This window comes from Leucopleurus acutus, assembly GCF_964270905.1.
Source record: "Leucopleurus acutus genome assembly, chromosome: 11".
Lineage (NCBI taxonomy): Eukaryota > Metazoa > Chordata > Mammalia > Artiodactyla > Delphinidae > Leucopleurus > Leucopleurus acutus.
Window position 1 is genome coordinate 82,228,220 of NC_139152.1, and position 25,651 is coordinate 82,253,870.

The 25,651-nt window shown below is 37.0% G+C and overlaps 1 protein-coding gene across 7 annotated transcripts in view; it reads right to left on the bottom strand.

The window, feature by feature from the left end:
• Positions 1–25,651, bottom strand: part of ANKS1B (ankyrin repeat and sterile alpha motif domain containing 1B) — a gene marked incomplete at both ends in the record, with an annotated part of 1,174,646 nt that overhangs the window by 847,133 nt on the left and 301,862 nt on the right. The window lies entirely within an intron of this gene.

The following is a 25,651-nucleotide window of genomic DNA, read 5'->3' on the forward strand; positions in this document are numbered from 1 at the left end:
GGAGGTTTACATTCTGATGAGGTTGAAGCAAAGGGATTATGAATTTTAAGAATCTATGTACAATAAGCCGAGGGGTACCTCGTTAAAAACAATGAAATTAAGTGAACATCTATGTAGTAAATGAAGATTCTCAACCTACCCCAGTGCCTTCCCACATTTGTCTTAGAGAACATGAGAGCTAAGTTCATATCCTCCAGGTAGGATCCAAGAATATATTCCTCTCTGCAAAAATGGACCTCTCAAGAAAAGTGATCTGTACCTATTTAGGAAAATGGTGGGGCATCTATGCCTTAATGCCTACTGTGAAGCCCCCTCTCTACAAACTCCATCCACATAAACAGTTCCTAATTTTTTAGTTAAATATGAACAAAAACACAAGGATCACCACACATTGGAAGGAAACCTTTAAAACAAGGGTCCCAACCCCCAGAGACCCCTGTTAGGAACTGGGCCACACAGCAGAAGGTAAGTGAGCGAAGCTTCATCTGCCGCTCCCCATCACTCGCATTACCGCCTGAACCATCCCCCTCCCCCCATCTGTGGAAAAACTGTCTTCCATGAAACCAGTCCCTGGTGCCAAAAAGGTTGGGAACTGCTGCTTTAACAGAACAACATAAATATACAGAAAAAAAGTTATAAATAATATCCTCAGAGAGATAGAAGTTATTTGCATCCCTAAAACAAGAACAGAATGCTACAAAACAAATAAATGCATAAAATCCAATAGAACCGCTGGAAAATAAGTCACAGCAAATTTCCCAGAGGACAGAACAAAAGATCAAAAGACATTAAAAGTTAAGAAAATTAGGGGATCAAACGAAGAATGCTTCATGTAAAGGTGAGAAGAAGTTGTCAAAGTACAAATGCAAGAAATTTTGTCAGAACTGAAGAAAAATTCCACATTCAAAGAGCCTGCTGAATACTCAGCAGACTGAACTTTTTTAAAAGACTGGAAAGACAGTAAGTTTGTCTAAAAATATTCAGAATGTAGTGTTCAGTGTACAACATTGATAGATCATGATTACTGAAGTTAGTAAAGATAGTTTACATTCTGAATTATAAATAGCACCCACCTCCCCCCAAAAGCTGTTACTTTTAAAAACAGAAAATAAGACTTCATAAAATGACTGATTTTTATATTCACATCTTAAATTTCCCTTTATCAATTTTCAATAACTGAGAAACTATGAACTTCAGGAGTCCTTCAATCAGTTACTGTCTGTAAGATACAATAATAACGATAGCTACAATCTATTGAACACTATTATTCATTATTTTAATTCACACAGTGCTTTCAGGCGAATACTAAACTAAGGCACAGAGAAGTCAAGTAAAACCCAAGGTCAAGAGCTGGTAAGTGACAGAAAAAGGATTCTAATCCACAGTACCTGACTCGAGAGCATGTATATGTTTGATCAATGCTGTCTACAAAAATGAACAGAATGATCAAATGGGCATCTCCTTCACCAACTAATGATCAGTCACTGGTCTGACCATCATGGTTGACACGTACGGCTCTATAAATGATTACATACTTGGCTAAGAATTATCAACATTTTATAGATTAATCAGTTTTCTTCCTCTGTCTCTTTCTCCTCCACAAAGAAAAACTCTGCTTATGTCTCTCCCCAGCTCATAAATCTCCAATTATTTCCCACTGTACAGCAAATAATATCAAAATTCCTTAATATGGCTCAAGGTTTCATGATCAAACTATTTTTCAGTTCTTTTTCTTACTCTATTTTACTCACCCCAGACTATACCCAAATGGAATTGTTTACCCTTTCCTAATCTGTTCCATGTTTTGTTCATGCCCCCACCTCACTTCTCCATATAGCTATTGTACTGGTTAAGAGTTTAGGCTCTAAAATTAGTCCTGGATTCAAGTTCTAACTCTCTTACTTATTAGCCTACTTAGTAGTGTAATTTTCATCAGATATGACCACTGTCCCCCTCACTTACCTCACCTATGCAGTGGGAAAATAGTACAGTAGTACCTCCCTCAGAATTTTTTCCTGATAATAAGGTAATGAATATAAAGTGCCTGAAACATAGTAAGGTTTCAGTAAATATTAACTACTGTCTTTAGCTATTATTCTCTTATAATCCCATTGATTCCTCAAAATACAGTTCAGATTTCACCTCTTACATATATTTTCCAGATTTCCCACAAATAGAAATGATGTTGCTCTCTTCTGAACGTCTATAGCTCTTTCTGAGAGTTTGTGTATTGTGTTATTTCACACACACTTTGAGATGATAGACTGCATCATCTCTCTGGCAAAGAGCAAAAGCCTTGAAGTCAAACAAACATACATTTAAGATATACAAACAGATATACATTCCTGGCTCTGCCACATGCAAGTTGTGTGACTGAGCAAATCACATAATCTTACTAATCCTCAGTTTCCTCATCTGCAAAGCAGGCATAATAACAGTTCTTACTTGATAGGGCTGTATGCGGATAAAATTAGTTGCTTGACAGCAACTGGTTCATAAAAAATAAACAATAAATGTTGCTTTTTTTAATTAAACTTTATCCTGAGTTTTATACACACACACACACACACATATACTCACACACACACATACTCAGCTTACTTATCCAACTTAATTGTAAGTTATCTGAAAGTAAACATGCCTTACTCACATTTGTATCTCTTACAATGTGTTGTGCATAATGTAATGTAATAATTATTTATTAAATAAATCATTAAATGAATTTCAAACTAACATTTTCATCTGACTACCTAAAAAATTTTACTAACATTAAGAGGTGTATATAATTGCATCACAAATCTCATTATTCTTATTTTAGTTTTATTTTATATTAACCATTGCCAATAGCATCAGCAGAAATAACAAAATTTATCAGTGGTTTAGTACTGCCCCCTAAAGTCAGTATAGATGTTAGCTGTGTACAACCATAGTTCTCCACTTCACTGGTTTACAATAAAAGATGCCTGGGAAAGATTTTATCAAACTAAATATAACCTTCAATTATATATGGGAAAGAAGTTACATAAACACACTTAAGTTCACAGTTTCCTTTATTTCAAATGCCTTTCAAACTTTTTACTGGAGATCCAATTGTGTTCCTAAAGTTCCAGATGCCAGGAAATTCTTCCACAGAACATAAACCTAAATTTTCATAGTTTGGGCCTATTAGCTTTCTGGTTAATGCACAGTAATTATGCAGAAGAAATACTGGACAAGTTCTACATTGTTTCAGAGGATAAAAGTCATAATACATAAATACTGTGGGGAGACAAATTTGAGCTCAATCAACGAAAAATACTTCTAGAATAATTACATCAGTCTAACATTGAAGAAATGGAATTTCCTTGTGATGTAAGATATATATATATTATGTATATAAGAAATATATATAATATTAAAATTATGTTACACAAAAATGTTTTATGTAAATATTTTAATTACGCATATTATAATTGTATAATTATACACAATATATATCATTTTCACATATTTTATGTTAAACATAATTATGTTTATATAATAATTATATATAGCATATAACAACTATGCTATATGTTACATATAAAAACATAATTATATAATAATTATATATGGTTTATAGTTCAGAAAATGTTTTCAGATATGGAATAGTCCAATAAAGTAGGATAGGAGTTATCCCTATTTACAAGTGAAGAAACTAAGGTTCACAATGTTACTCAATTTGCAAGGTCATCCTACAAATGAGGGCAGATTATAATACAAGTCCTCTGACTCTGGGTCCTATAATCTTTCTATAACACTACTAATTAGAAGGAAGTTTCTAATTACTAGAGCTCTTCAAAGGGACAAGAAATATTCAACATATTCAGAATATCGCAAAGGAATTTCTGTGTTATGTTACACTTTGTAATTGATGGCCTTTAAACTCTTTCTTTTTTTAACTCTAAAATTCTGTAAGTCTAAGCAGCTAAAGTGTATACAGTTCAGTAAAAGGATCAAGGACCAGGTATGATCCAACAGAGCCTCTTTAATCCTCTTTGCTCAACTCCTGAATGCATGTCTTTAGAAACATAGTGACGGTAGGAAAAGGGAAAATCCAAGGATGCCCATGTCCTGTCCAAAAGTCCCTGGAGGAAAATCAGAAACCTAGGCTGCTCGACATAGCCAGGATATAGGAGAGCAATGTGTGAGTGGGGAAATGGGATGATGGAACGAGACAAAACTTTCCCTCATCCTATCAGAAATGCAAAAACCAAATTAAAAAGTAGGAAATCAGCCTAATAGAACCGTCAAATGCAAAGGGACTGGGCAAATAGACTCGAGGAAGGAGGCAACCATCAGAAATGGAGAGCAAACAAAGGAAGAACACTTGGAATAGGAGTCAGCAATCTGGACTGCAAGTCAGCAAGTCTTTTTGTCTTTGTTTTTCAAAACTGAAATTGATTCATTAATTTTTTTTTTTTTTTTTTTTGCAGTACGCGGGCCTCTCACTGTTGTGGCCTCTTCCGCTGCGGAGCACAGGCTCCAGACACGCAGGCCCAGCGGCCATGGCTCACGGGCCCAGCCACTCCGTGGCATGTGGGATCTTCCCGGACCGGGGCACGAACCTGTGTCCCCTGCATTGGTAGGCGGACTCTCAACCACTGCACCACCAGGGAAGCCTGATTCATTAATTTTTAACGAAACTTAAAGTAATACATGTTTATTGTAAAACAAATCATTCAAAATAAAAAGTTATAAAAGAGAAAGTGAAGCTTCCCTAACTTCATTCCCAATGTAAACATTCAGTGCATATCCTTCCAGATTTGTACTCTTGTCTGATGCTTTTGTCAGAATAAATTAATAAATATGCAATTGTATGCCAAAGTGTACTATTACTTTAACTTTCTATATATTTTCAACATTTCTAAAATACTCTCCACACTGTGACCAGAGAAAAAAATTTCTTATATGAGAATGTGAAAATGTTACCCTTTTCCTTAAAAACTGGAAAAGACTATTACATAGTCTTTCATTGTTCTTTGGATGAAATTCAAAATTCTTAACATGATTCAAAAGGCTGTGTATGATTTGCCCTTACCTACCTCTCTAGTTTTGTCCCATTGCCACCATTCTTCCTCCCCTTTGCTCATAACATTTAAACACACTATGCTCTTTCTCTTGAATATACCAAACTTTCTCTTATCTAGAACTTTATATAACTAAGCACATACGGTTTTCTCTTCCAGAAGCCGTCAGCTGTCTCCCAATGTAAGAGAACACCTAGCCCTCTTTTTCTATAGTAATAGAACCCTAACTTTTAGTTGGGCACATGTCTGCTTTGAATACAGACCACATTTCCTAATCTCTGTCACAGCTACATGTGACCGTGTTGTCAAGTTATAACCCTGGGATATAAGAAGTGTTCTTAAAGTAATGGGGCATGTCCTTCTTCCTCCCTTTCCTCCTTCCGCTGATTGGAATGCTAATGAAATGGCTGGAGCTGGCACAGTCATCCTGGACCATGAGGGATCCTTGGAACTAGAGGGCATACATAGTAGAACAATAAAATAGAAGAATACTGGGTTCCTTATACTGATGAGCTCTACCATCCTTGGACTGCCCAGCTCTAAGTTTTGCAAGTGGAGTGAAATAAACTTCTTTTTAAGCCGTTGTTATTTTGGATTTTCTGTTACTTGTTACTGTACCAAATCCTAATAAATAAATTCCTGGAGCACTCTCTTCTCTTGTCTTCATCGGGATTAATCTTATCTGTGTCCTAGGTATGAACTTAATTCACTCCCTTTGATAGTCCTTTTTGATGTCCCAGTCAAAATTAGTTTCCTTTCTTACACACTTTCACGGCACCCTGGTATTTTTACAGTAATTATCACAAATAAAATGTTTACAGCTACTTATGTGACCTTGGTTCAATAACTGCTTTCCTTACTGGATTACAAACTGCATAACTGCAGAGATGTCTGTTGGTTTAGATACCACAAGCCCAGTACTCAGCACATTAAAGTACTTTCCATTGCATATATGTTGACTGAATAAATGAATGAGTGAATGAATGAATATCAGCTTTCCCTCAAAAATATTTTAATAATGTGAACATTCTCACCAATTCTAGGAGACACCAATTTAACTGTAACCTTGAACTTAGTGTCCTTTATCTTCTGACTCCACTGTATTCACTTGCCCTCATTGTATTCATCCCATATTCAAACTACTGTACAACTCAGCATCTACTTGATTTCATTAAAGAATGCATTTATTACCAACCATTAGTGAGCAATTTAGATTCTACCAAAAACTCTGCAGTGGAGAAGGAGAATAAGCTTTAAATTGCACAACTTAACCTCTCCTCCTCCCCAACAAATATTTGTCTCCTTGTGATGATCGCTGGGTAGAAGGGTGCTTTTATCTCCTTTGGGGTCTATTTCTTCCCACAGAATTTTTTCATCTGCTCTTCAAATTCCTCTACCTTTTATAACACAGAGCAATGTAACTCTAGTATACACCTTATCTCCAAACTTGCACAGCCAATCTCATTATACAGGTGATCTTACTCAAGGGTTATTAATTTTTGTCAATTTGAAAGTCAACAACAAAAAAGCTATATCAATGATTTTTGTTTGTTTGTTTTGGGTTCACGGGCCTCTCACTGTTGTGGCCTCTCCCGTTGCGGAGTACAGGCTCCGGACGCCCAGGCTCAGCAGCCATGGCTCACAGGCCTAGCCGCTATGCGGCACGTGGGATCCTCCCAGACTGGGGCATGAACCCGCGTCCCCTGCATCGGCAGGCAGACTCTCAACCACTGCGTCACCAGGGAAGCCCTATATCATAGATTTTTTATAATGCTTTTAAAGTTGTGGATCTAAGGGCTTACTGGGACACTGAGAGAGAAGGGAAATTGTAAAATGTTAAGCTGTTTCATTTATACCATAACTAATAATCAAACCAATAAAGGTCAGTGATCACTTCACTCAAAAAGCAGAAGACTCGTTTATCTTAAGTTCAGTCCTGACAAAGAGATCACACGCCACAGTTTCATATATTACGGATGCTCAGAAAGACTAGTGTCAAATACAATATTTTCATCAGCTTATTAACACTAAACCTCTGCTTAAAATTTTCTGAGGATAACTCCAATGTTACCCTATACTAACTTCTCACCACAGTCATTTGCTCCAAGTTAGTGAAATTCACAAAAGATGCAATATTTAAGTCTTCTGAAAAACGAAATTTCTCTCAGATTTATTTGCAGTCACCTATGAATCCTAAGATGCATTTATACCTGCAAGGAAAAGGAAGGAAGAAGAGAAACAAGTCTTTATGCCAATAAGTACACTGAGTCTACCTCCTAGCATCCACACACTAAAATAATATTACTGTGCATGGTGATACTTTAAACTTGGGGATTTGCCAGTATTCACATTTATTGAAAGACAGAATTGCTATTAAAGCAAGTATTTTAGTTGCAAGGAATACTGAAGAATAGATTAAGGAGAGCTGTTCTCTTTTTAATAGTACATGAGACATTCATCGTAATTCCTCTAAAATGCTCAGTTCCAACACACTGTGTCCCCACCTGCTACCTCTTTACATAGCCAACATTCTTTGCATAATCATCTGGGAAACTTCAAAGAAGAATGCATTTGGTTTGCTATTCTACTTTAACACAATCAATTTGTATGTTCTTATTATCTTTTAAAACTTGTTCATTTATCTGACTCTGGCTTAATAATACTGTTTATTATTGCAAAATTAGAAAGAAGTCTAAACTGATGTCAGGTTTATGTGCAAGAGGTCAACACTAACACTAATTTCAAAAATGTTAAGGCTACTTTAGGAAGTTGACTCAAGCTTATTTTTTCAGCAAGACTTAGTATAAGAGGCAAAATATGCAACTTTTGGAAAATAAACTGTCCTTCACGACAGTTCATTTTATATAAACAAATACTATTTTTCAAATGGTTTCTTTTTAAAATCAAATTTATTAAGGTATTATTTGCATACATAATATGCACCCATTTTTAATGTACAGTTTGATAACTTTTGATAAAAGCATACACCTGTGCAATCATCACCAAAAATGGTTACCTTATACTCATTCCCTGTCAGTACTCACCTACCCCCTGGCTCCAGAAATCTTTTTCTGTCACTCTATTATACAAGTCTTTCCTAGAACTTCACAAAAATAGAATCACGATGTATACACTTTAGATCTGGCTTCTTTCGCTCAGCATAATGTGTTTGAGATACATCTCTATTTTTCATGTATCAGTAGTTTATTCCTTTTTAATACACAGTTGTAGTCCACTGTATAGATATATCAAAACTTATTTATACATTCTTCCTTTGATAGACATTTAGGTTGTTTCCAGTTTGGGGCCATTATGAATAAAGTTGCCATGAACATTCATGTATGTATTCATGTATGTATGTATGTATTTGGTATGTGGACATAAGATTTTGTTTCTCTTAGTTGAAAACCTAAAATGTCAGGTTACATGGTTAAGTGTATCTTAAACCTTTTAAGAAATTATCAAAATGTTTTCCAAAGTATTTGTATCATTTTACATTCCCATTATAGTTCTAGTACCTCCAAATTCTTGGCAACACTTAATTTAGCCATTCTAACAGATGTGTAGTGCTGCCACACAGTGCTCTTAATTTCCATTTCTGTGACTGCCAATGTGTTAAGTATCTTCTCCTGTGCTAGGAGGCCATACACGTCTTTTTTGTGTGAAATATCCTTTCAAATCCTTTGTCTATTTTAAATTGGGTTAATTTGACTTCTTACTGTTGAATTGTAATAGGTTTTTCAATTCAACAACGGCTCTGTTCTTTTTAGAGCCGTTTAAGGTGCACAGCAAAATTGAGAGGAAGGTACAGATTTCCCATATGCCCCATGCCCCTACACATGCAAAATTCCCCTCTTTATAAACATCCCCCACCAGAGTGGTACATTTGCTACAATTGATATTAATGAACCTACACTAATATACTATAATCACACAAAGTCCATAGTTTATATTACAGTTTACTCTTGTACATTCTAAATGTTTAGACAAATTTATAATGACATATATCCATTATTATGGTAACATACAGACTATTTTCACTGCCCTAAAGACCTATGTTCCACCTATTCACCCTCTGAACCCAACCACTGTTCCTTTTTACTGTCTCCATAGGTTTGCCCTTTCCAGAACGTCATAAAGTTGGAATCATACAAAATGTAGCCTCTTCAGACTGGCTTCTTTCATGCAGTAACATGCATTTAAGGTTCCTCCGTGTCTTTTCATGGCTTTATAGCTCATTTCTTTTTAGTTCTAAATAATATTCCATTGTCTGGATGTACCACAGTTCATCCATTTACCTATTGAAAGACATCCTGGTTTCTTCCAAGTTTTAGCAATTATGAATAAAGCTGCTATAAACATCCTTGTTCAGGTTTTTGTGTGGACATAAGTTTTCAACTACTTTGGGTAAATACCAAGAAGCAAGATTGCTCTGGATCATATGGTAAGAATATGTTTAGTTTTGTAATTACTGTCTTCCAAAGTGGCAGTACCATTTTGTATTCCCATCAGCAATAAATGAGAGTTTCTCTTGCTTCACATTTGAGCTCCACATCTTGTGCCAGCATTTGGTGTTGTCAGGCTTCTGTATTTTAACCATTCTGGCAGTTGTGTAATGGTATTTCATTGTGTTTTTGGGTTTTATTTTTGTTTTGTTTTTTTAAATTAATTAATTTATTTAATGGCTGCGTTGGGTCTTCATTGCTCTGCACGGGCTTTCTCTAGTTGTGGCGAGCAGGGGCTACTCTTCGTTGTGGTACGCGGGCTTCTCATTGCAGTGGCTTCTCTTGTTATGGAGCACAGGCTCTAGGCACATGGGTTTCAGTAGTTGTGGCACGCGAGCTCAGTGGTTGTAGCTCGCAGGCTCTAGAGTGCAGGGTAATTGTGGCGCACAGGCTTATTTGCTCCGTGGCATGTGGGACCTTCCCAGACAAGGGCTCAAACCCGTGTCCCCTGAGTTGGCAGGCGGATTCTTAACCACTGCACCACCAGGGAAGTCCCTCATTGTGGTTTTAACGTGCATTTCCCTCATAAAATATGGAGCACCTTTGCATATGCTTATTTGCCATCTGTATATCTTCTTAAGTGAGGTGTCTGTTAGGCCCATTTTTTAGTCAGGCTGTTTGTTTTCAAACTGCTAAATTTTAAGAGTTCTTTGTATATTATGGATAACAGTCTTTTATCAGATATATGTTTTACAAATATTTTCTTCCAACCCCAGGCTTAACTCTTCTTTCTCTTGACCCTTTCACAGAGGAGAAGTTTTAATTTTAATGAAGTCCACCTATCAATTATTTCTTTCATGGTTCATGCTCTTAGTATCGAATCTAAAAAGTGATAACATAACCAAGGTCATGTAGATTTCCTCCTATGCTATCATCTAGGAGGTTTACAGTTTTGCCTTTTACATCTAGGTCTGTGATCCATTTTGAGTTAAATTTTGTGAAGAGTGTAAGGTCTGTGTCTAGATTCATTTTTTGGCATTTGGATGTCCAGAGTTTTACGAGTTTTTCTTAAAAAATACTCTATATGCTGGGCATACATCCTTTGTGTTATTTATGTAATATCTAAAAAATATACGCCTACTCCAAAGTCACAAAGATAGTCTCCTATATTTTCTGTTTAATATTATTTTTACATTTATGGTCTTTGAATCACACTGAGTTACTTTTCACAAACAGTATGAGATAAACGTTGAGGCTCATTACAACTCCACAGAATGTATTTTTGTTATTGGTTTTGTGTATCTGTTTTTCTGTGTGTATATCTGTGTGTTAAATATACCTGGTGAGTTTGTTTTCCAGGGCAGAGAAGTTAAATTGTTTATTAGGTTTTTATAGGTTGTAACAAACCCTGATAGCAATTTTCCAGGTCTGTGGTCTTGGTTTATAATTGACTCATGCTCAGGATAAGTTTAGATTTAGGTTACTTTCTAATCCTAAATGCATCTTCATCAATTTTGCCTGTCACAGTGAAAATGACTGTGTGCATACTTGACAGAAGGAGAGTCTGGATGAAAGCTTCAGAAACAAACCTTTGAGGTTAATCCTCTACCTCAAGGCCCAACTTTGACCCAGTGGATTTAAAGTCAAATTAAAATAAATACTACTATCTGAAACATATCCTTTCTCAGGGGTAACAGCTGGTAAAAGGAGAGATCTATATCTAACTTAGATTTACATTCCTAGTCTCTAGAGTAGTATGTATTGTGTATTATGTGCTCAAGAGCACCAATAAATGCTTTTTTATTGAAACATTTCACTAATTTACACTAGCAAAGGAAATAAAAACAAATCACATTTTCCTAAAAAAAAAAAAAACCTACCTTTAATAACCAGCTTAATAATGCTGAGTGTTTTTAAAACCTCTTTATTGAGATAATTTTTTTAAATAAAAAAAGAACCTCCCAAATGCACCAGGACAAGTTCAAAAACATGGCAATATCCTGGAGCCTGAGCAACATTCTTACCATCTGCCAGCATTTAACCAACTCTCCAAGATCCAAGATCAAATATCTGAATTGAAATGCCTGAGCCATATCCTATCTAGCCAAAGCATTAAACTCATACTAGTTGGTCATCTGTCTGGGATCCTAATGTGGCAGGAATCCAGGACAATTAAAGACGTCAGCAATTTCTGATTTACCAGATGCTACTGTTGATTCATTCCCCAATGTTCCACCTTGATCATCCTAATGGTGAACTAATTTCATCTAGAAGAAAAAAAATTTTTCTGCTCCTCAGCTATGGATTTCCATCATCTGAAAACTCCTTTCAAGTACACACAACTCTGACCAAACAAACCACTCCAAACAGATCTTACCTCATACCATTAAATCTGTCACTTACAGAACCTCGGAGTACCATACTGTCAAAGCCTCTTCCTGGAGAAGTCTGCATCTAATAACTGGTCGTTGAAGTCCAGCCACCTCCTCCACATCTAGAACAACTGTGAAGGGCCACCTAAGTTTCAGATCTCCCTGTGATGTTGGTCAAGCAGTGGGACCATCCAGTGGGCTGCAACTACATCTTCTCCAATGAGGTCTGAGTCACAACCTTGTGGAGAGGAGCACTCTTCCAAGTTTGTCCTCCCTTAGGTACTCTTCCTCAGCAATAAATTACACTTATATTTTGCTGCACATCTTTATAATTACTCCCATCATAGCTTATTAACATTTTATGTTAAACTTTGCCTGGGTGAATTACTGTGTGGCATCTGTCTCCTAATGTGACCCATTTAGTAAGGATAACTCCAAGTATGCACCATGGCTGAAAGCAGAAAGCAATGAAGAGTGCTGGATCCTTAGAAGTTTAATCAGCTACTTAAAAGCAGACTGAAGAACTGGAGATTTTCACACCAAGAGATATATTATTTAAGGTACTTACAAGTACAGCCCTTGGCTGGTGTCTGAGAACTTGGATTTCTGAGGAAGTACCATAACTCTGACAGGAGCGACTCAACATACCTAGACTGTTTGTGAAAACAATGATTTATGTTGACCATCTGATTTCCTATGGAAGTCTCAAATTTTGATACATCCTAGGTAGAGGGTGTCTACATGACTAGCCCCCAATAAATATCTGGGATCTGAGTCTTTAATGAGCTTCCCTGGCTGGCAACATTTCACAATGTTGTCACAACTCATTGCTTGGAGAAGTAAGTGCATTCTGTCTGACACCACTGGAAGAGAAGACTTAGAAGCATGTGCCTGCTTTCCTCCAGACTTCATTCCATGCACTTCTTCCCTCATCTGATTATTCTTTGTAGTCTTTCACTGTAATAAATCATAATTGTAAGTAGAATTACTTCCTAAATCCTGCGAGTACTCCTAGTGAATTATCAAACCTGGAGGTGGTCTTGGGGGACCTTCAACACAGAAACACAGGTAAGGAATGATAAGAAAAGCAAAGGGAAAGGTGGAGGGAAAGACACAAATAAACCTTGAAATAAGAGAAGAATGCATTATAAAATTTAAATTATTTTTGGAAGTCTCTAAGAGCCAAACCCATTTTACATAGAATCAAATCAGTGCTTCAATCACCAAATTGGAGAAACTGGACATATCTACAGGAAAAAAAAATTAAAAGGAAGAAAAATTGGTATATCAAAAGAACTGAGAACACTGGTCTAGCCTAAAAACAGGTAAGCCTAGATAATAAGCCCAAGCAGTGGGTTCAGAGGAAACAATCAGAGACAGAATAGAAGAAAACTTTGCAGAATCAAGAAACATCAGGTCTACAGCAAAAGCCTCAAAAAATTAATGGAAAAGATTCATATCTAGACATACTGTGGTAAAATCTCTTAATTCTAAGAAAAAAGAAGTTCTTCAAGCTTTCAGAATGTGCATTCACATTGCCTACTGCACCAGTCAGAATTCTTACAGGCAAACATCAGAAAATGATTCTGGTTAAGTAAAGCAGAAAATACAGTTATGTAAATATTGGGTAGCTCTCAGAATCAATGACAAAGAAGCCAAAAAATCAGGCTCTGAGAGGAGCTTCAAGATGGTGGAAAAGTAAGATGTGGAGATCACCTTCCTCCCCACAAATACATCAGAAATACATTTACATGTGGAACAACTCCTACAGGACACCTACTGAACACTGGCAGAAGACCTCAGACCTCCCAAAAGGCAAGAAACTTCCCACATACTTGGGTACAGCAAAAAAAAAAAGAGACCAAAGAATAGGGACAGAACCTGCACCAGTGGGAGAAAGCTGTGAAGGAGGAAAGGTTTCCACACACTAGGAAGCCCCTTCGCGGGCGGAGACTGCGGGTGGTAGAGGGCAGAGGCTTTGGAGCCACGGAGGAGAGTGCAGCATCAGGGGTGCAGAGGGCAAAGCGGAGAGATTCCCACACAGAGGATCAGTGCCGACCAGGACCCATCAGCCCAAGAGGCTTGTCTGCTCACCTGCTGGGTGAGCTTGGGCTTTGGAGGTTGGATCCCAGGGAGAGGACTGGGGTTGGCTGCGTGAACACAGCCCAAAGGGGGCTAGTACACCACAGAGAGCTGAGAGGGAGTCCGGGAAAAAGTCTGGAGCTGCCAAAGAGGCAAGAGACTTTTTCTTGCCTCTTTGTTTCCTGCTGTGCGAGCAGAGGGGATTAAGAGCGCCACTTAAAGGAGCTCCAGAGACGGGCGTGAGCCATGGCAATCACCACGGACCAATGAGACGGATATGAGATGCTAAGCATGCTTCTGCAGCCACCAAGAAGTCTGTGTGCAAGCACAGGTCACTATCCACACCTCCCCTCCCAGGAGCCTGTGCAGCCCGCAACTGCCAGGGTCCCGTGATCCAGGGACAGCTTCCCCGGAAGAACACATGGCGTGCCTCAGGCGGGTGCAACGTTACACCAGCCTCTGCCACTGCAGGCTCGCCCCACACTCAGTACCCCTCCCTCCCCCCAGCCTGAGTGAGCCAGAGCTCCCGAAGCATCTGCTCTTTTAACCCCGTCTTGTCTGAGCGAACAACAGACACTCTCAGGCAACCTACACACAGAGGCGGGGCCAATTCCAAAGCTGAACCCCAGGAGCAGTGCGAACAAAGAAGAGAAAGGGAAATTTCTCCCAGGAGCCTCACGAGGAGCAGACTGGATCTCCACAGTCAACTTGATGTGCCCTGCATCTGTGGAATGTGTGAACAGACAACGAATCATCCCAAATTGAGGAGGGGGACTTTGGGAACAATGATATATATATTTTTTCCTCTCTTTCTCTTTTTGTGAGTGTGTATCTGTATGCTTCTGTATGTGATTTTGTCTGTATAGCTTTGCTTTTACCATTTGTCCTAGGGTCCGTCTGTCTGGTTTTTTTTTTTTCACTTAGAAAACTTTTTTCCTTAAAAATTTTCTTTTTTTATTTTAATAACATTATTTTATTTTATTTTATTTTATCTTCCTCTTTCTTTCTTTCTTTTTTTCCTTCCTTTTATTCTGAGCCGTGTAGAGGACAGGCTCTTGGTGCTCCAGCCAGGCGTCAGGGCTATGCCAATGAGGTGGGAGAGCAAAGTTCAGGACACTGGCCCACCAGAGACTTCCCAGCGCCACGTAATATCAAACGGCAAAAATCTCCCAGAGATCTCCATCTCAAAGCCAAGACCCAGCTGCACTCAACGACCAGCAAGCTACAGTGATGGACACCCTATGCCAAACAACTAGCAAAACAGGAACACAACCCCACCCATTAGCAGAGAGGCTGCCTAAAATCATAATAAGGCCACAGACACCGCAAAACACACCACAAGACGTGGACCTGCCTATCAGAAAGACAAGATCCAGCCTCATCCATCAGAACGAAGGCACTAGTCCTCTCCACCAGGAAGACTACACAACCCACTGAACGAACCTTAGCCACTGGGGTCAGACACCAAAAACAATGGGAACTATGAACCTGCAGCCTGTGAACAGGAGACCCCAAACACAGTAAGTTAAACAAAATGAGAAGACAGAGAAACACAGAGCAGATGAAGGAGCAAGGTAAAAACCCACCAAACCTAACAAATGAAGAGGAAATAGGCAGTCTACCTGAAAAAGAATTCAGAGTAAAGATACTAAAGATGATCCAAAATCTTGGAAATAGAATGCAGAAAATATAAGAAACGTTTAACAAGGACCTAGAAGAACTAAGGAGAAAACAGTCATGAACAACACAATAAATGAAATTTAAAATTCTCTAGAAGGGATCAATAGCAGAATAACTAAGGCAGTAAAAGGTTTAAGTGACTTGGAAGATAAAATAATGGAAATAACAACTGCAGAGCAGAATAAAGAAAAAAGAATGAAAAGAATTGAGGACAGTCTCAGAGACCTCTGGGACAACACTAAATGCACCAACATTCGAATTACAGGGGTCCTAGAAGAAGAAGGGAAAAAGAAAGGGACAGAGAAAATATTTGAAGAGATTATAGTTGAAAACTTCCCTAGTATGGGAAAAGAATAGTTAATCAGGTCCAGGAAGCACAGAGAGTCCCATAAAGGATAAATGCAAGGAGACACACACCAAGACACATACTAAGCACACTATCAAAAATTAAATACAAAGAAGAAATATTATATGCAGCAAGGGAAAAACAAAAAATAACATATAAGAGAATCCCGATAAGCTTAAGAGCTGATCCTTCAGCAGAAACTCTGAAAGCCAGAAGGGAGTGGCAGGACATATTTAAAGTGATGAAGGGGAAAAACCTACAACCATGATTACTATACACAGCAAGGATCTCATTCAGACTTGACAGAGATATTAAAACCTGCACAGACAAGGAAAAGCTAAGAGAATTCAGCACCACCAAACCAGATTTACAACAAATGCTAAAGGAACTTCTCTAGGCAAGAAACACAAGAGAAGGAAAAGATCTACAACAGCAAACTTAAACAATGAGGAAAATGGTAATAGGAACATACATATCGATAATTACCTTACATGTAAATGGATTAAATGCTCCAAACAAAAGACACACACTGGCTGAATGGATACAAAAAAAAGACCCGTATATATGCTGTCTACAAGACACCCACTTCAGACCTAGGGACACATACAGACTAAAACTGAGGGGATGGAACAAGATATTCCAGGCAAATGAAAATGAAAAGAAAGCTGGAGTAGCAATTCTCATATCAGACAAAACAGACTTTAAAATAAAGAATGTTGCAAGAAACAAGGAAGGACACTACATAATGATGAAGGGATCAATCCAAGAAGAAGATAGAACCATTATACAAATATATGCACCCAGCATAGGAGCACCTCAATACATAAGGCAAATACTAACAGCCATAAAATGGGAAATTGACAGTAACACAATCATAGTAGGGGACTTTAACACCCCACTTTCACTAATGGACAGATAATCCAAAATGAAAATAAATGAGGAAACACAAGCTTTAAATGATACATTAGACAAGATGGACTTAATTGATATTTATAGGACATTCCATCCAAAACAACAGAATATACTTTCTTCTCAAGTGCTCATGGAACATTCTCCAAGACAGATCATATCTTGAGTCACAAATCAGGCCTTGGTAAATTTAAGGAAATTGAAATCATATCAAGTATCTCTTCTGACCATAATGCTACGAGACTAGATATAAATTACAGGAAAAAACCTGTACAAAATACAAACATATGAAGGCTAAACAATACACTACTTAATAACCAAGAGATCACTAAAGAAATCAAAGAGGAAATCAAAAAATACCTAGAAACAAATGACAATGAAAACACGATGACCCAAAACCTATGGGATGCATCAAAAGCAGTTCTAGGGCATCCCTGGTGGTGCAGTGGTTGAGAGTCCGCCTGCCACAGCAGGGGACATAGGTTCGTGCCCCGGTCCGGGAGGATCCCACATGCTGTGGAGCGGCTGGGCCCGTGAGCCATGGCCACTGAGTCTGCGTGTCCAGAGCCTGTGCTCCGCAACAGGAGCGGCCACAACAGTGAGAGGCCCGTGTACCACCAAAAAAAAAAAAAGCAGTTTTAAGAGGGAAGTTTATAGTAATACAGTCCTACCTTAAGAAAAAGAAACATCTCAAATAAACAACCTAACCTTACACCTAAAGAAATTAGAGAAAGAAGAACAAAAAAAATCCCAAAGCTAGCAGAAGGAAAGAACTCATACACATTAGATCAGAAATAAAGGAAAAAGAAATAAAGGAAATTATAGCAAAGATCAATAAAACTAACAGATGGTTCTTTGAGAAGATAAACAAAACTGATAAACCATTAGCCAGCCTCATGAAGAAAAAAAAGGAGAACACTCAAATCAATGAATTAGAAATGAAAAAGGAGAAGTAACAACTGACACTGCAGAAATACAAAGGATCATGAGAGATTACTACAAGCAACTATATGACAATAAAACGGGCAACCTGGGAGAAATGGACAAATTCTTAGAAGTGCACAACCTTCCGAGACTGAACCAGGAAGAAACAGAAAATATGAACAGACCAATCACAAGCACTGAAACTGAAACTGTGATTAAAAATCTTGCAACAGGTCAGGAAACTTACACAAGCCTCTTAGATAGCCTCATCCACCAGAGGGCAGACTGAAGAAGCAAGAACAATCCTGCAGCCTGTGGAACAAAAACCATATTCACAGAAAGACAGACAAGATGAAAAGGCAGAGGGCTATGTGCCAGATGAGGGAACAAGATAAAACCCCAGAAAAACAACTAAATGAAGTGGAGAGAGGCAACCTTCCAGAAAAAGAATTCAAACTAATGAGACTGAAGACGATCCAGGACCTCAGAAAAAGAATGGAGGCAAAGATCAACAAGACGCAAGAAATGTTTAATCAAGACCTAGAAGAATTAAAGAACAAACAAACAGAGATGAACAATACAATAACTGAAATGAAAACTACACTAGAAGGAATCAATAACAGAATAACTGAGGCAGAAGAACCGATAAGTGACCTGGAAGACAGAATTGTGGAACTCACTGCTGCGTAACAGAATAAAGAAAAAAGAATGAAAAGAAATGAAGACAGCCTAAGAGACCTCTGGGACAACATTAAACGCAACAACATTCGCATTATAGGTGTCCCAGAAGGAGAAGAGAGAGAGAAAGGAACAGAGAAAATATTTGAAGAGATGATAGTTGAAAACTTCACTAACATGAGAAAGGAAATAGCCACCCCAGTCCAGGAAGCGCAGAGACTCCAAGGTAGGATAAACCCAAGGAGAAACACGCCAAGACACATAGTAATCAAATTTGCAAAAATTAAAGACACAGAAAAATTACTGAAAGCAGCAAGGGAAAAACAACAAATAACGTACAAGGGAACACCCATAAGGTTAACAGCCGATTTCTCAGCAGAAACTCTACAATCCAGAAGGAACGGGCATGATATACTTAAAGTGATGAAAGGGAAGAACTTACAACCAATATTACTCTACCCAGCAAGGATCTCATTCAGATTCAATGGAGAAATCAAAACCTTAAGCAAAAGATAAGAGAATTCCACACCACCAAACCAGCTCTACAAAAAATGTTAAAGGAACTTCTCTAAGTGGGAAACACAAGAGAAGAAAAGGACCTACAAAAACAAACACGAAATGATTAAGAAAATGGTCATAGGAACATACATATCGATAATTACCTTAAACGTGAAAGGATTAAATGTTCCAACCAAAAGACACAGGCTTGCTGAATGGATACAAAAACAAGACCCATACATATGCTGTCTACAACAGACCCACTTCAGACCTAGGGACACATACAGACTGAAAGTGAGGGGATGGAACAAGATATTCCATGCAAATAGAAATCAAAAGAAAGGTGGAGTAGCAATACTCATATCACATAAAATAGACTTTAAAATTAAGAATGTTGCAAGAGACAAGGAAGGACACTACATAATGCTGAAGGGTTCAATTCAAGAAGAAAATAGAACAATTATAAATATATATGCACCCAACATAGGAGCACCTCAATACATAAGGCAACTGCTAACAGCCATAAAAGAGGAAATCGACAGTAACACAATAATAGTAGGGGACTTGAACACCTCACTTTCACCAATGGACAGATCATCCAAAATGAAAAAAAAATAAGGAAACAGAAGCTTTAAATGACACAATAGAACAGATACATTTAATTGATATTTATAGGACATTCCATCCAGAAACAGCAGATTACCCTTTCTTCTCAAGTGTGCATGGAACATTCTCCAGCATAGGTCACATCTTGGGTCACAAATCAAGGCTCAGAAAATTCAAGAAAACTGAAATCATATCAAGCATCTTTTCTGACCACAACTCTATGAGATTAGAAATGAATTACAGGGAAAAAAACGTAAAAAACACAAACATATGGAGGCTAAACAATACGTTACTAAATAACCAAGAGATCACTGAAGAAATTAAAGAGGAAATCAAAAAATATCTAGAGACAAATTACAGTGAAAACACGATGATCCAAAACCTAGGGGGTGCAGCAAAAGCAGTTCTAAGAGGGAAGTTTATAGCTATATAAGCCTACCACAAGAAACAAGAAAAATCTCAAATAAACACTCTGACCTTACACCTACAGGAACGAGAGAAAGAACAAACAAAACCCAAAGTTAGCAGATGGAAAGAATTCATAACTATCAGAGCAGAAATAAATGAAATAGAAACAAAGAAAACAGTACCAAAGATCAATAAAACTAAAACCTGGTTCTTTGAGAAGATAAACAAAATTGATAAACCATTAGCCAGACTCATCAAGAAAAAGAGACAGGACTCAATAAAATTAGAAATAAAAAAGGAGAAGTTACAACAGAAACCGAAAAATTACAAAGCGTCCTAAGAGACTACTAAAAGCAACTCTATGCCAAAAAAATGGACGATCTGGAAGAAATGGACAAATTCTTAGAAAGGTTTAACCTTCCAAGACTGAACCAGGAAGAAACAGAAAATATGAACAGACAAATCACAAGTAATGAAATTGAAACTATGACTAAAAATCTTCCAACAAACAAATGTCCAGGACCAGATGGCTTCACAGGTGAATTTTATCAAACATTTAGAGAAGAGCTAACACCCATTCTTCTCAAACTCTTCCAAAAAACTGAAGAGGAAGGAACACTCCCAAACTCATTCTATGAGGCCATTTCCACCCTGATACCAAAACCAGACAAAGATACTACAAAAAAAGAAATTACAGACCAATAATACTGATGAATTTAGACGCAAAAATCCTCAAGAAAATACCAGCAAACAGAATCCAACAGCACATCAAAAGGATCATACACCATGATCAAGTGGGGTTTATTGCAGGAATGCCAGGATTCTTCAATATACGCAAATCAATCAATGTGATACACCATATTAACAAACTGAAGGAGAAAAACCATATGATCATCTCAATAGATGAAAAGAAAGCTTTCAACAGAATTCAACACCCATTTATGACAAAAACCCTCCAGAAAGTAGGCATAGAGGGAACTTACCTCAACATAATAAACTTCATTTATGACAAATCCACAGCCAACATCATTCTCAATGGTGAAAAACTGAAACCATTTCCACTAAGATCAGGAACAAGACAAGGTTGCCAACTCTCACCACTATTATTCAACATAGTTTTGCAAGTTTTAGCCACAGCAATCAGAAAAGAAAAAGAAATAAAAGATATCCAAATCGGAAAAGAAGAAGTAAAGCTGTCACTGTTTGCAGATGACATGATACTATATGTAGAGAATCCTAAAGATGCTACCAGAAAACTACTAGAACTAATCAATGAATATGGTAAAGTTACAGGACACAATGTTAATGCACAGAAATCTCTTGCATTCCTATACACTAATGAAGAAAAATCTGAAAGTGAAATTAAGAAAACACTCCTATTTACCATTGCAACAAAAAGAATAAAAAATCTAGGAATAAACCTACCTAAGGAGATAAAAGATCTGTATGCAGGAAACTGTAAGACACTGATGAAAGAAATTAAAGATGACACAAATAGATGGAGAGATATACCATGCTCTTGGATTGGAAGACTCAACATTGTGAAAATGACTACACCACCCAAAGCAATCTACAGATTCAATGCAATCCCTATCAAACTACCACTGGCATTTTCCACAGAACTAGAACAAAAATGTCACAATTTGTATGGAAACACAAAAGACCCCGAATAGCCAAAGCAATCTTGAGAAAGAAAAACGGAGATGGAAGAATCAGGCTCCTGGACTTCAGACTACACTACAAAGCTAAAGTAATCAAGACAGTATGGTACTGGAACAAAAACAGAAATATAAATCAATGGAACAGGATAGAAAGCCCAGAGATAAACCCACGCACATATGGTCACCTTATCTTTGATAAAGGAGGCAAGAATATACAATGGAGAAAAGACATCCTCTTCCATAATTGGTCCTGGGCAAACAGGACAGCTACATGTGAAAGAATGAAATTAGAACACTCCCTAACACCATACACAAAAATAAACTCAAAATGGATTGAAGACCTAAATGTAAGGCCAGACACTATAAAACTCTTAGAGTAAAACATAGGCAGAACACTCTATGACATAAATCACAGCAAGTTCTTTCTTGACCCACCTCCTAGAGAAATGGAAATAAAAACAAAAATAAACAAATGGGACCTAATGAAACTTAAAGATTTTGCACGGCAAGGGAAACCATAAACAAGACCAAATGACAACCCTCAGAATGGGAGAAAATATTTGCAAATGAAGCAACTGACAAAGGATTAATCTCAAAAATTTACAAGCAGTTCATGCAGCTCCATATTAAAAAAAACAAACAACCCAATCCAAAAATGGGCAGAAAACCTAAATAGACATTTCTCCAAAGAAGATACACTACACAGATTGCAAAAAAATACAACAAAGAATGCTCAACACCATTAATCATTAGAGAAATGCAAATCAAAACTACAATGAGATATCACCTCACAGCATTCAGAATGGCCATCACCAAAAAATCTACAAACAATAAATGCTGGAGAGGGTGTGGAGAAAAGGGAACCCTCTTGCTCTTTTGGTGGGAATATAAATGGATACAGCCACTATGGAGAACCATATGGAGGTTCCTTAAAAAACTAAAAACAGAACTACCATACCACCCAGCAATCCCACTTAGGCATATACCCTGAGAAAACCATATTTCAAAAAGAGTCATGTACCACGATGTTCACTGCAGCTCTATTTACAATAGCCAGGACATGGAAGCAACTTAAGTGTCCACTGACAGATAAATGGATAAAGAAGATGTGGCACATATATACAATGGAATATTACTCAGCCATAAAAAGAAACGAAATTGAGTTCTTCGTAGTGAGGTGGATGGACCTAGAGTCTGTCATACGGAATAAAGTAAGTCAGAAAGAGAAAAACAAATACCGTATGCTACCACATATATATATGGAATCAAAGAAAAGAAAAACTGGTCATGAAGAACCTAGGGGCAAGATGGGAATAAAGATGCAGACCTACTGGAGAATGGACTTGAGGATACAGAGAGGGGAAGGGTAAGATGGGACAAAGTGAGAGAGTGGCATGGACATATATACACTACCAAATGTAAAATAGATAGCTGGTGGGAAGCAGCTGCATAGCACAGGGAGATTAGCTTGGTGCTTTGTGACCACATAGCGGGTGGGATAGGGAGGGTGGGAGGGAGGGAGACGCAAGAGGGAAGAGATATGGGTATATATGTATAACTGATTCACTTTGTTATAAAGCAGAAACTAACACACCATTGGAAAGCAGTTATACTCCAATAAAGATGTTAAAAAAAAAATCAGGCTCTGATAAGGCACCACTGGAATCTCAACTCTGCTATAACTACAGTAAGTAATTTGGAGATCCTTGCCAATAGGAAAATGTTCAGTTCCTAAGTAGCCAAAAAACAACAAAAAAATTAAAAACCCAAAGTCCACCATATCTACCAAGATGCTAACATCATATTTTGCAACATTTTCAATATTTAGATCATCATATGATAGAAAATGTCAACAGATTATTCAGGGAGCAAAGTTATAACTCAAGAATTTTATACCCAGCAAAGTTATTGCATATGTTTGAAAGCAAGACTTAGGAAATGCAGCTTTCATGAATAATTTTTGAGCCAACAAATTTATTCTATTTGAAGATAAATTATGTCTTTATGGGAAAGAATTTAAGGAATCAAAAAAGTACAACATATAAATGATAATAAATATTTAAAACAATTAAAGATAGAGATCTAGGTATAAAAATGTTTGTTAATATGGTTATAAATTTGAGGGTAAAAGCCAAAAAGGATAAGTTTATAAGATTTAAAAACCTTTTGTATAAAAGGATTGTACTCTCAGATCTAATTAACAACAACTTGGGAAGGCAAATAAAGCAACTTAAATGAAGTTAAATTTCTTATCATAGTCAAATGTAACATTTTGTTCTTAAATTTTTAACTGGAAAATTATTGTGAAGAAAGTCTTGGAGAAAATTTTAGCCAGTAAATAGTAAAAAACTAAAATAAGATTTTCTATATTCTAGTTTTCTAGAAAAACAAAGGAAATAAGATATAGTCTATGTAATGAGAGGGAAAAAAACAGCAATACAGCACAGAGAGTATATTAGGAACCACAAACAAAACTAAAGTTGGAGGATATTAATTATAAATAAAGTAGAAATCATGGTTCAAACAGGGATTTAAATAGAGTAAGACTAATTACTGTATGCTAATAAAAGTTAAAAACTATAAAGAGCAATCCTGAGTATTAGTCTCCAAGAACTACCATTCACTGAATGATTAATATGTATAAGGCATATGCTAAGTTCTTTATGGATGTTATCCTATTTAATCTTCAGTTTAACCATACATTGTGTTATTACACTACTATGCTACAAAATACTGTTTCAATGTTTAAAAGATAAGAAAACTAAGACTCAGAGTCACTCAACTCAGTTATTAGTTTAACTGTAAAATCTGTGCTTTTAATCAAATAATACAACATCAAAATATAAAGCAAAACTGTGAAAATATGATGATAATGGGAGATGATTCTACCCTATTATCTATCTGTGAAATTTAAAGCAAATAAAATAAAACATAATGATTGAAGAACAAAATTAATAATGAAAATTAACCACATATATATAAAGATGTGTAGCTGCAAACTAAGACCAAAGCTGCTTTTTTAAACGTCTATGGAATGTTTACAAATTTTACCTTATACCATAAAAGCTCCATTCCTTAAGAGGATACAATTTATTTCCTCTTATTATAATGTCAAGGATAACAAACAAAAGAAAATCATTAGAAATTCATAATAAAAATCAAACAAACAAAACCCACTAAAAACTAGATTTCAAAACACTTTTTTGAAACGCCTAAATTGTATCTGTTGGGCTAAGGAGGAGGGATAAAACTGACAATGATAATATACTGTTTAAAAACTGAAAACAAGAAAATGGTTAAATACCCAGAAGTGGAATAGGTGGACCATATGGGTGAGCATGCTGTAGTGTATACAGAAGTAGAAACATAATGCTGTACACATGAAACTTATATAAAGTTATAAACCAATATTACATCAATAAATAAATAAGGATTCATTTGGTAAAAAAATAAAGAAAATGGTATGTTTTAAAAAAAACTATAATAAACCTATAATAAGCTAAAGAAAAGCTCAATGATAAATTTATATTTAAAAAAAGCACCTTTGTTATTAAACAACAAAGAGTGAAATGACTTTACATCTAAAAATTCTAAATAGGGACTTCCCTGGTGGTGCAATGGTTAAGAATCTGCCTGCCAATGCAGAGGACATGGGTTCGAGCCCTGGTCCAGGAAGATCCCACATGCTGCAGAGCAACTAAGCCTGTGTACCACAGCTACTGAGGCTGCACTCTACAGCCCATGAGCCACAACTACTGAGCCCATGTGCTAAAACTACTGAAGCTGGCATGCCTAAGCCCGTGCTCCACAACAAGAGAAGCTACTGCAGTGAGAAGCCCGTGCACCGCAACAAAGAGTAGCCCCCTCTCACCACAACTAGAGAAAGCCCGCGTGCAGAAACGAAGACCCAACACAGCCAAAAATTAATTAATTAATTAAAATCCTAAATAATAGCATGAAAAATCCAACAACATATTTAAATAATACACAATGA